The 13070-nt window shown below is 45.8% G+C and overlaps 1 protein-coding gene across 18 annotated transcripts in view; it reads right to left on the reverse strand.

Annotated features, from left to right (window-relative positions):
* The window catches only part of SYTL2 (synaptotagmin like 2), a 389039-nt gene that overhangs the window by 295523 nt on the left and 80446 nt on the right, over window positions 1-13070 (reverse strand). The window lies entirely within an intron of this gene.

Genomic DNA, 13070 nt, shown 5'->3' on the forward strand with positions numbered 1-13070 from the left:
AGTGAAAAATTCAGCATACTTTTTCCATCTTTGTTCCGTTTGACTAATTTGAAAACTATCTTGCAATACAATTAAAAATGTAGCCCAATATACAGAAAAGCTTTGCATAGTTCATGGCCAACGAAAATCGGGAATTCTGCAAAACTTTGCCTGTGTAAAATAATTCCACTTGTCGAAGCTCTGGAAAGTTTATTGTGTTGATGACGTGGTTGTCAAACCTCGTCAGTGGGGACGTTAAATTCAGCCTCGCTGTGCAAGCCTGCAACGACAAAATCTTAGCGGTCAAACTAAAAAGCGTGGGCAGCTGGGGAAAAGACGACCAGATGTTTCCAAAAGAGCAACATATCCCTCAGATGTCTCACACAAAGGGTTGGTGCTCTACTGTGATTTGTAAGGCTATCATTATCTGTTCCAAAATACACAGTAGGCCCGACTACATTCCAATCATAGGAGAAAACCTCCAAAACAGGAACTGCAATACTATTGTCTCTTGAAGGATGATAAGTATCCATGCGGAGGAGATCTCTTTTGCACATGTGGAGGCTTAACTTCCTGCCTGGAAGGCCCAGAGATGTCCACAAAAACTACAGTAGTTCTACTCTGATCCATCAACTGATGAAGTTACCATACCAATATGGCTACTTGCTTGGATTCATGATCATACAGGGCTCCGCTGAGTCTAAACAAGCAAATAGTGTGCATGGTCTGTTCCATTAGATAAGCTCTGAAGGCCACTCAAACATTTAGGACTCAATACTCAATTACCATGACTACAAACGTGGCACGCAGGGTGAAGAATATTCCTACTCGGGTAACTATAGATGAGTGGGGGCTATATGAGTTGGCACAAAACCCTAGTGAATGGCAACTGTGTTGCAGACTTTGAGGTTAAGGTACAACATCAAAGCAGACTGTGGCTGCAGAGGCTCACTGGGACATGGGGAGACCAGAAAGAGGACCAGAAATGTCAGTGGAATTGTTAACACAGAAGATGCAGTGAGGTGGTGGAAGTTTTCTAGCAACAACAGCGAACATCCTTCTGGTTTCCAAGGAGAGGTGCTTCCTGAAATCGAATGACTGGACCACCTACATTTGGCATGCAAGCGCTTGATGAGCTTTGGTTGTGGTTGCATCTCATATGACGCCACTGCACCGTCTGTGATGTATGGCAAAGGTCCCCTCCGGCTAAGGCTTTACTCAACCAATTTATTGTACTTTAAATTGTAATCTACACGGCATACACACAGTATTCCACTGACAAAACAAGGCAATTTAATTAGGTTACACATGCGTTCCTGTTTAAACCGCTCTCTTGCCATTAATTAAGAGGGGGAAACCAGGGGATCACAGCAGGATAATAGGAGAATTTGAAATGTTTCACAAATAGCTACTGGATAAAGTTTACTATGAACAACTGGTATTTACTTTATTCTTGAAAATTTAACTCTGCCAGTATTTATTTGTGTGACGTATGCGAACACGGGTGGATATTCACCCTGCACATTGTATTCACCAGCAATTTGGCATTGTAGGTGAAGGAACTAATCTGTCGGAGCAAATCCAACTAGTATTTTTTTTGTTTTTTGTAAGTACGTTGTTATGATCTCGACTCAACTGGGGTCAGGACTGTGTCCCGACACTCACTGTGTTCCCTCCAGTGAGCAAATGTCCTCACTCCATATCATTACAGACACATTATCCTGACCTGGAATTTTGTGTGGCAGCGTAATGCATTCTGGGTGTTGTAGTCTTCTTTTGCATCCACTGAACTAGTAAGACTAACGCGTCTGAAAGCATCGATGTGTAGGTGACAGGTCCAGGGCTGGAGATGGTGTATGTTACGACCTGGAGCGAGGTGGTCACGCTACCGTCCAGACTTCATGAACCCCGGGAGGGGGGCTGCTACTGTCACCCACGTGCGCAAGGAGTGGGTGAGGGCGAGCGGACTCTCCAGAGCTGCTCCTTGAAACCCCACTGCGAGCGACGCTTTTCTCACTAGGAAAGCGCAAGGCCAGGCGTGGACACGTGTCGACTGGAATGGATGTAGCTCCCACTGAGATCAGCAACCAGGCTGCCACACGGGTATCCACTGCAATAGGCACATTGATAGTGGAAAATCACGCACTTTGGTGGAAATCGCTGTGCAACACCATTTTAAATTCCAATTTTTACATGGCCGACCGCAGCTTCTGAGCTTGGTGTTCAGGTGCATTTTAACCCAAAATAGTGCAAAAACCTATACAACATTCGTTCACTTTCCTTGGGCCTAGCCCTTACATAAATGCCAATGGACACGATGGACCCGATTCAGACGGGATCCTCCCGATCCTTGCAGCTAAAAAATAGCCTAATTTTGTCTGTCTCCTGTCTACAGTTGCCTTAACTTCAATAGAAGTAAATGGGGAAAACACCCCTCCGATTATTATTATTTTAAATCGCCCACTTTCCTCTTCCAAAATGTAAACCTGTATGCCCGTATTCCATACAAGCCTCCCCCGCCCCCATGATACCCTGCAATCCCGGCTCCCACGTGCACGGCACACTTTTCTCCTGCTCAGTGGGCTCTGCTGCTCTGAGGCTGGGCTAACATTTTAAATCTTATGCAGACGCGTCTACGTCTCCCCTCAGCAGGAACAAGACGTCACTGCTGGGCTTCCACAGGAAGCACAATTATTCAGGGGCAGTTAAAGAACAAAAATGGCCCTTTATCTGTGACAGTGAGCGCTTCCTGCTCTGGAGTGCTGAAGGAGCATTTCAGAACAACGCGGAGAGCACAGGAAAGAGAGAGGGTGTAGGGGGTTCCGTGTGTGTTCGCTACTTTCCCTCCATTTCATTGGCCATAAACGTAAAATATACACTATAAAGGGCTCTTTCTTGTCCAACCTTTTTGGGTCATTTCTGGAAAGAGAGAAACCAGGGGAATAACTTCCCCCCCTCCCCCCAATAGTCGCAGGTGTAACAGCTATCGAGTTTAAAAGTTGTTCAAAAGTTGTGGGTGGGCTGTGCATGACCCCAATCATTCACACAGCTCTGTAAAATGTCGCCGCTCTTAGCCCGCAGCCACGGGTGCACCTCTGAAAGTGAATGGGCGTCACTGCATCTAGATTGGCAAAGGCAACTTCTCAATAAGGAGGGACGTTGTTTTCGTAGCTGGCGGGGTGTTTGCCTTTAGGGAAAGTCTGCATCCCTGCATGTGTAAACCTTGAATCACTCTGTACACTGCAGTGGTGCCTTCAGCTAACACCCGTCTGCGGGGAGAACACACCTGTGCGCGCGTGCACGACCGAGCGAGAAGTGGGGCGGTGGATAAGTCCTTCCCATGAATGGGTGGAAACCGGAACTCTCACCATCAACAGTGGTTTCTAAAACCAGAAAACACACCAATGATGTCATACAGGTGAGAGCTAGTTTCCAAAATTAACAAGAAATAGGTCATTCTTGTCAAATGTGGATTTCACCAAATGAAAAGCCTAGAAACTAGTCCGCTCACAAAAGTCCCCGTTCCCTCACCCCAACCACAAGCACCCTTGTAATGTTAACGTACCCTTGACATTGATTCATGAAAATGCCAGGGATATCGGAATGAAATCCACCTCTTAACCCGATAGCGATACTGTTGACCCCGCCCCCTTGTCAACAACGTTAGAAAATCAACCACCTCCCAGGTTCTGTGGAGATGTCAGTGAAAAAAAGATAATACGGCTTTCTATTTTTAAAAAAAGGAGGGTGGAGGGGTAGGTAAAGAGTGAAAACTACAGAAAGCAAATGGGTCTACCAAAGGCCCTCCAGATCGGAGGTAGAACGACAATGGCACCAAACAGGATGCCTGAAGAAACAAAGCAGATACTACTGGTGATGGTGTCGAATAGGCGACTATATAACAAACAAGAAGAAGAAACCAGTCCCCTTTATTAGCACTCCACCCTTTGAAGGTAAACCAAACAAACATTCCTAGCAACCATAGCCCATTCCCACCCAAGCATCCCATCGACCAGCTGTCAGGCACCGATTTATGCAAAGTATGATTTTAGAAAGTAATAATGTGTACTAGGGAGCAAAAACGCAATCTCTAAGAAATTCTGTAATTGGCTGGTGGGGGGGGGGGGGGAGGAACCCTACTCAAGCAACAACCACAATTCTTGTCTCAAAATTCACTAAATAAACCTGTGCTTAACCCTCTGGTAGCTTTCCAGAAAAGTAGTCAGGCTTAACTTGGAGGCAATGAATAAACAGAGGTGGGCGAGCCACGGAAAGCTCAAGCATGACGCTTGGCTCTGGCTCAGCTCAAAGTCCTGTTGCAACCTAGAACCCATAACGAGCAGAGTTCAACTGGCTTCTGCCTGCCACTACCTCTATCCAGAATGTGGCGTTACAGCCAGAGCTGCAGACTTGAGAACAGAGGAACCAGCTCAACATCGAGTGATTCTGGACAAATTACTTAATCACCCCCGCCTTTAAAAATAAATGTGAGCTTAGTCATGTAATTAATGCTCACAAAAAGGACTCATATCTTCAGGTTGCACTATATTAAAAAAAATGCACAAAGAGATAAAAACAAAGGGCCCTATTTAGATCTTGATGGTATTACCGCCAATCTGCTGCGGCGGTGTGCCTGACTACTTCGTCACGCAGACGGCAGTCCACCTTCCATATTTAGATGTTTTCTCTGTGGTCCAGTGGCAGCAGGGACTGAAGGTCCAGTCCAATTGAAAACGGAAGTGGAGTCAGGAAAAAAACATGAGTTTTCACCCCATCTCCCTGCCAATCCACCAACTCAAAAGTGGATGTCTGACCTCTAGAGTTGCCTTGGCGGTAAGGCACATCCAAATTTGCACGGCGGTAAGAGTGGCAGAAGTCCCGCCATGGGCGACAATTTCTAATGGCGTCATCGCAGCAGATGGGAATCCTTGGCAGAGTAGGCAGGGCTCGAGTGGTCTTTAGTCTATGGGTGGGCCAACATCTAAATCGGACGGGTGGACTGCCAAGCCAGCAGACGGGTTCCCGGTCGAAAAAGTGGAGGTGGACCCGTTGCTGCCCACATCTAAATCAGGCCCAAAATGTTAAGATAAAAAATTAAAGACAAGTAGATACCCTTTTAGGGCCTCGTTTGTATAAAGTGAAACCAGAAAGCTTGGATAAATCTCAGCTGGACTGCGTCAATCGTGCGATCTTAGGCAAATATTTAATTTCATTACCACTCCTTATTCTTAACTACTGCTCAAGAAAACACATAAAAAAATGTGAGTTCAGAATACCAGTTGTACAAGACCTAGTGTGTTTGATTTAAGACTGTAATGCTGTTCTGCAATAATCTGGGCCACGTACAGGGTTTACATGACAACTGTCTTGCCTCTTTTTCTATAATGGTATATGTTAAACAAGCAATGGCAAAGCCAATAGGTCTCGCCTGTACAAGAGATATGGCTTTGTTTTGCCATGTTGTACATCAGTGTGGCTTCTGTTCAGTGTGGCTAAAGGTTAGTGGCATGGAGTGTCATAGTGGAATGGGGGAGTACAGTGTCGGAGTGGATTTGTCTGAATGGTGTAGAGTGGAGTTGGATGATTAGAGTGTCAGTTTAGTAGAGGTGAGTAGGATTCAGTATCAGAGAGTGTTGTGGAGTGGGTGGAATGGATTGAGGTGGTGGAGGGGATTAGAGTAGAAAGGGCTAGATTGGATTGGTGTGGCCTGAGTGGAGTAGTATGATTGGTGTGGAGTGGATGGGACTGGGATAGATTCAATTGAATTGGGTAGGTGGTCTGGACTGCAGTGATAGGGGTGGATTGGATTGGGGGTGGGGTAGACTGGATTGGGGTGGATTGGATTGGATTGGGCTGGGGTGGATTGGATTGTTTTGGGGTGGGATGGATTGTAGTGGAGTGAGATGGATTGGAATGGAGGATCGGAGTGGAGTGGATTGAAATGGCATAAAGTGGATTGGGGTGGACTGGACTGGGGTGGATTGCACTGATCTGAGGTAGATTGGATCGGCATGGGGTGAACTGGACTGGAGTGGGGTGTATCGTATTGGAGTGGGGTGTATCGTATTGGAGTGGGGTGGACTCAGTGGAGTAGATTAGGGTGGGGTAGACTGGATTGAGCGTGGTATATTGGAATGGGGTGGATTGATAGGGGTGGGGTGGACTGGATTGTGGTGGGGAGGACTGGATTGTGGGGAGGTGGATTAGATTGGAGTGCATTGGACTAACTTGGTGTGGATTGAATTGGTGAGGGGTGGATTGATTGAAGAGTGGTGTACTGGATTGAAGTGGGGTAGATTAAGGAGGTTTGGAGTGGGGGGATTCGACTGGAGTAGGGTGGATTAATGTAGAATGGATTTGACTGAATGGGGTGGATTAAAGTGGAGTATATTGGAGTGGGGTGAATTGTACTGGAATGAGGTTGATTGGGTAGCAGTGGATTTGACTGGAGTGGGGTAGATTAGATTGGAGTAGGGTGGGTTGGATTGGATTGGAGTAGGCTGGATCAGACTTCAGTGGCATGGACTGGAGTGTATTGGGGTAAAGTGTATTGGGTTGGGGTGGGGTAGATTAACTGGGCTGGATTGGAGTGGACTGGTGTGGGGGTGGACTAGGTTGTAGTGGGGTGGACTGGGATGAAGTGGGTTGGATTGGGGTGAGGCAAATTGGATTGGAGTGTGGCAGATTGTTTTGGCATTGTAGTGTGGAGTGGGGCAGGGTATTTTGGATTAAAGTGGGACAGTTTCAAGTGAGGCAGATCGAAATGGATTAGAGTGGGGCAGATTGTTTTGTATTGGAGTGGGGCAGACTGTTTTGGATTGGAGTGTGGGCAGATTTTATTAGGGTAGGGTGGATTGTGTTGGTGTGGGGTTGATTGGATGGGAATGGGATGGACTGGAGTGGGGGACGTGGATTGGATTGGAATGGGGCATATTGTTTTGGACTGGAGTGGGGCAGACTTTTTGATTGGAGTAGGGCAGACTGGAGTGTGACACATTGGAGTAGGGCAGATTGTTTTGGACTGGAGTGAGACAGATCAGAGTGGGACAGATTGTTTTGGAATGAAATGGGGCAGAGGGGAGTGGGACGGATTGTTTTGGATTGGCGTGCAGCAAGTGGGAGTGGGGCAGATTGTTTTGGATTGGATGGGGGCATATTGTTTTGGATTAGAGTGGGGCAGAATGCTTTGGAGTGGTGCAGATTGTTTTTGATCAGAGGGGCGAATTGGAGTGGGGCAGATTACACTGGGGTGGGCTTGGAGGTTTGAAGTAGGGTAGGTTGGATTGGACTGGCTTGGGGTGGATAGTGGTGGGCGGATTGAGTGGGGTGGACTGCATGATTATGTGTTAAAGCATCATTTCAGAGATTACACATAATAAAGAAATGCGGTTGCTTTGCAATATTTCGAACAATTTCATTGTCATCTTTTGGGAACGGCACCCACGACCAAAAACAAAAGAAAACATGAGCGGAAACAGTGAAAAAACGACTTGACAAAATAAAAGAAAGTTAGCTTTGAAAATAAAACTTTTCGATTTTATTTTTCCTGCTGGGCACGTTTTTACCAGACACAAGCGTTCTGTTTGGGGGCACTAGAAGTTAAAGAACAAATAGTACCTCGATCACGTTGGAGGAACTAATTAAGTTGAATCAATTAGTGCTTAATCCCTTCTCCACACAGAGGAACGTAAATTATGCCAGGCGTGCCTTGACAAATTACCAGGCTGTTAAAAAAAAAAAAAAAAAAAAAGAGTGCCACGCAAACCAACAAATGGTGAATGACAGGCGGGCTTCACGTCCTTTATAGAACACAACAGAGTCTCGCAAGTAAGATGCATGCACTAGTGCATGCACTCGCAGGCTTGACTCTAAAAATGAATAGGTACTTCTCAGTGCAGTGCTATAACATGAGGTATTAATGTAAAAGCTAACATATGTCAGTACTAGGTGGGCAGAACTCTCAAAGTTTAACATAAAAACAAGTGAGATTTCACAGAGTTCCGCCCACCTTTAAGTACACACTGTTTAGTTTTTAACACCCTGTTGAACGGATGAAAGGAGAGTTGGACATGTAGAAGAAGTAGAGTATGTGAAGTCTCATCCTCTGTTTTGTGTGTGTTGTGTCACTGTCGTTGTGAAAGATGCCAAGTGACAGCTCATTAAGGCTTGCGCCTCCGTCCGCAGGTTAAACACTGCTGTCACTGACCTGTTTATGCTAACAGTACACAGAAACCCAAACAAGTGGGTCCCTTTCAGCAGGCAGACACTATCAGGTGAGCGCAAGAATACAGCTCATCCATCACACTGAAAGTAAGGAGGCCACTGCACTGACTGGAGAGCTGGCACTCCAGCTTTATCAGATGATCCTACCTGGTACTGAGTCACAGATCCTGCAGCTGACGGTGCTTATATTTGCAATTTTCAACCATGCCGCTCGTCTTCACTCCAAGGAATTCACATTATACCAACTATGATGGCAGTTCACTTCTTTAGTGCGATGTGTGTGGGTTTTCCATCCCCACTGACTCGCTCCTATTACTGCCCCGGAAAAGTGCTTCACTCATACTGAGGGGAAAAAAATAAAACGCTGTCTGCTGCCCCGGAACAGACCACATCACATATGATGGAGAAGGAGGAGGAGATGGAGAAGGAGGAAGAGGAGTTGGAGAAGGCAGAGGAGATGGAAAAGGAGGTGGTGGTGGTGGTGATGTGTATTTCGCTCTAGTCCCCGAGAAGAGGATCTCAGTCAAGCTCAGCATCTTCTTCAGTACCAGAGGAGAGGCAGACCTAGTCAGCGTGCATGCACTCTGGCCAAACTCAGCATCTACCTCTGGTACGAGAGGTGAAGGGAGTCCAAACTGAGTGTGCATTCACTCCTGCCGAGCTCAGCCTCTTTCTCTGATGCCAGAAAAAAAGGGAGCCCGAACTAAGTGTGCATGGGTGTTTGTTTCCTGGCTGGCTCAGCATCTCCCTCTCCTACCCGATGAGAAGGGAGTGCTGATTGTTCGTGCACTCCTACCAACCTCAGCATCCCTCTGGTGCCAGAGGAAAAGGAAGTTCAAGCTAAGTGTGTGTTTGTTGCCTGGCTGGCTCAGAATCTCCTTCTGGTACCCTAGGAGAAAGGAATCTGAACTGATCGAGCATGTGCTTTTCCTGGCCGGCACAGCATCTCCCAGTGGGTGCCTCTAGATCAGTCACAGCCCTGTCTTGCCCAGAGATTCTTCTGCCGCTTCTGAGGTCTTTGTAGTGAGATGGATCGCTCCCTGTGTGGCAAATGCCAAAAGCTCTGCCAGTGAAGTGGAGTTAACCACCCACCCTTATGCACATGATTTTTTTTTAAAGAGACTTTGTCATATTTTATGTGATGTTTGTTGTATGGTTTAAATAGCAAGCATTTTCAGTGTGGGTCGTGCATGGGCTCTTAAGAGCTGACACAGACCCTTGGCTCTGTTCTCCCTGTTCATTTGTTGGCTTGCCCACCTTTATGTCTAAAGTATTTATGTAGCACACAAAAAATAAAAGTGAAAAGACAATATAAGAAAAAACGCATCCATTTAGAAAAACAGAGTACATTTTAAGAAATATAATTATACCAGAATGACAAAAATCTAATCAGTAGAACCAGAGATATGAAAACGTTTTATATATATATATGGCACCTAAAAGCACAAAGCAGCGCTTGCACTCATCTGGTTATGCTAGACTGAGGGGACAGTCACAAGCTCAGGTTGACTGCAATGGAGTGTGAGTGGATAAAAGACACCAGGTTAGTCCAGAGTCCAGGTGGAGGAGGGTGCGAGGAGCTGGGAGAGTGCACAGATGGTCATCACTGTAGTGTGAAGAGCAGGTTTGATGTTGTGGACAGTCGTCGCTGTATCACTATGATGTGGTTGGACGTTGAAAACAGTCGTTTCTGGAGCTTCACATTGGCAGTCACCGTGGGCTGTCGTTGCTATAGCACAAAATGCAGATCATTAGCAGTTCACCATAGCTTCAAGCTGGGGCTCGTTATCGGAGGTTGTGTCTTGGCACAAACAAGCACATTCCTGGTTGCTAGATCCCAAAACTTCCAGCCTTCTTCTTTTGAAAAGGAGTGCACTCTGATGCCAGCCAAGGGTCTACCTGGGGAGGTACCTCCTGGGGGTTCATGGACTGCCTCTATCGGAGACCAGCAGGGCTCTGGCAGATATGATTGCATATCCAGTTGAAAACGGTCTGTTGGACAGTTGCAAGGGATGCCTCTGGAGCTTGTTGTGTCCCTACAGCTCAGAACAGGAGTTCATCCTTGACTGACTCAAAGGGTCAGTTCGCTGAAGGGAGCAGGTACATTTTCCTTTACAGAGAGCAGCACAGGCCTCCGGGGGAACATGGCAAGCCTCAAGCAGCAGGACAGTCCTCTGGGGATCAAGACAGTCCTTCTTCGGTAGTGTCCACCACAGGTCCAGGAGTGTACTGAAGACCTGTTCTGAGGGTCCAATTGTTATACTCAGTGCCAGCAGTTGAACTGGAGAGAGATCCTGCCTACCTTCATATCTAGTTCTGGAAAGTTCATCTCTTCACCTGCCAAGGCACTAAGATGTCTGGGGTGACAAAGGACTAGTGTCAGGTTGGTTTGTGTGTGTCCTATATGCAGTTTTTGAAAAGTAAGTAGGGCAAGGAACACCTTTGTACCAACCATCCAGGCAGGATGGCCCAACCTGCCAACATCTAATCCACCTCTGTCTCACTGTCTGGAAAAGAAACACAAAGGCCAACAGCCAAGCTATTCACAATGATGTGACATAGGTCACTGGCACCAGGAACCAAATGGGTAGGGCTGGGAAATGTCAAATTTCTAAAAGTGGCATTTCCAGAACTCTCACTTACACTCTGACTTTACCATTAAAGAGCATTTTGGATTACAAGTCAGTTGAGTCCAACTTGATATCTCTATCTGCCCCAATCGAAAGTTAGCACTTTTTAAATGTAATAAGGTAACCCAATGTTATCCCACGAGAGAGATAGGCCCTTCAGTACAGAATAACAAATTAAGGAGTTTTTCACTGCCAGGACACGTAAAAGCTAAAAACGCATGTCCTACTTTTTAAATACAATGCTAGTTAGGGCCTACCTTAGGGGTGACTTATAGGTATTAAAAAAGGAAGGCTTAGGCCTGGCAAAAGTTTTATTTTGCCAACTTGAATTGACCGTTTTAAAATTGCCCTACAGGTTGCATTGGCAGGCCTCAAACATGTTTTAAAGTGCTACTTGAGTGGATGACACAATAAATGCAAAAGGCCCACTAATAGTATTAAATTTACAGGCCAGGAGTATTTGTAGTTCCTTACACCAGGGACTTATAAGTAAATCCCAATAAAATGTAAGCCAATTGTGTCATGTTTTAGGGAGAGAGCACCAGCTCTTTACTATTGGTTAGCAGTAGTAAAGCGCACAGAGTACTAATGCTAACAAAAACAACATTCAGAAAACAGAAAGGGTGAGGGCAATACGTTTGGAGGTGACCCTGCAGAAAGGCTAATACAAAATAAGAAATACATTAAAAACAAACAAGACACACACACAGCTTAAGTGTCTGTTTGTTAATCTACCTCCCAAAATTCTTTGATGCTGTGAGGAGACAATATTGTGGTTGCCTGTGATTTTTGAGAAAACAGAATCGTTTAACACTAGCATTGAGATAATATTTACCCTAAATTATTTTGTCGAAATGTATCAGGTGAATGCCACACACTTAATTTTTAAATGCAATTTAGAGAATGCCAAATTAAGTCTTTACCCTGAACAGTGAACCACTGCAAAATGTACCATGCTCTTCCACCACCCCACTACTGTCAGAAGACCATAAATATCAGGGTTGGACTGACCTTTTACTCCATCTGGCATTCTCTCCATGCGCTGGAGCCATTGGAAGCTCCCATCTGTTAACTGCAGCAGGCACAGGGAGGCTTCAAGAAAGATGGAATGGAGGGGTGGGGTGGGGGTAGAGTGAAAGCCTTGAGGACAGGAGAGAGAGAGAATGAATGGTTGGAAAGAGAGGGATTCTGCTAGAACACGAAGGGAGAGAGCTGGCATAAACATTTTTCACAAGGCTGCTTTTGGTTCCCCAGCCTGGACCCAATAAATATCCTTGTGTGACAAATAAATTCCCCAAATCCTCCTGGCTCAATCCATTGAGTGATAAGTCATTGTTTTGGTACCTACAACTGTGTATTTGCTCCAATACCAAAGTGACAGTGGGTAAAATAGCCCTTGGTCACTTTCCTAGTGTAGAGCCATCCAATGTGAACACAGATTACAACCCATATTTTAAGATTTGATCCTAGAAAAACGAAAACTTATTCAGCGAGGCATTTCAGAACTACTCTGCAAGTGCAGTGTTTGGGAGTTTTTGCCCAACCCTCTTACTAATTACAAGTCACTTTTTATTTGTGGTCGATACTCAAGCTAAAAATAATGTTCTAATATTTAAACATATTCCACTCAGGTTCCAACCGCAAAAGACAATAGCCTCTGGTGTTCCCAGCTCCTTCCCACTGACTGGGCAACATGCATGTAGAATCTGGGTGCCAACCAAGTAGAGGAAGCATAAGCAGTTCTGCAAGTAACAGAAACAGGCAGGCCAAGTCAACGTTAAAGAGTCAAGATAAAGAGAGCCCCTGCTAGGCACAAATTTTATGGCCACATCACAAGTATGGCATTGGCTGCAGTGGAGTATCGCAAAAAAGAGCCCCATAGTCACACTGTAGTGAGATGCCGGGAGATTCTCAGTTCAAAGATATACACAAAAGCCTTGAGCTGAGCTAGGGTCCTCGACTGGCGAGTGTCCTCCTGCAGCATCACGCCTAGAAGGTACTTGAATAAAGGACCCCTTCTTTGGGGAGAGAGAAGCATGGCCAACAGTAGGTAACGTATTCCAACAGGCAGCAACGTCCACTCTGCTCTCTATAGGGAAGATGGCACTGGAAAACAGCGCCTTTCAGAAAAATCAGCAAAGTGAGAAAAGATATTACTGGGTTAAGCAGATTTCGGACAATTAATTGGGGGATTGGTTTGTTTGAAGCGAGGTCTGCTGTCTTTCCTGTCTCTCTCCT

Source organism: Pleurodeles waltl, chromosome 8 (genome assembly GCF_031143425.1).
Source record: "Pleurodeles waltl isolate 20211129_DDA chromosome 8, aPleWal1.hap1.20221129, whole genome shotgun sequence".
Taxonomy (NCBI): Eukaryota; Metazoa; Chordata; class Amphibia; order Caudata; family Salamandridae; genus Pleurodeles; species Pleurodeles waltl.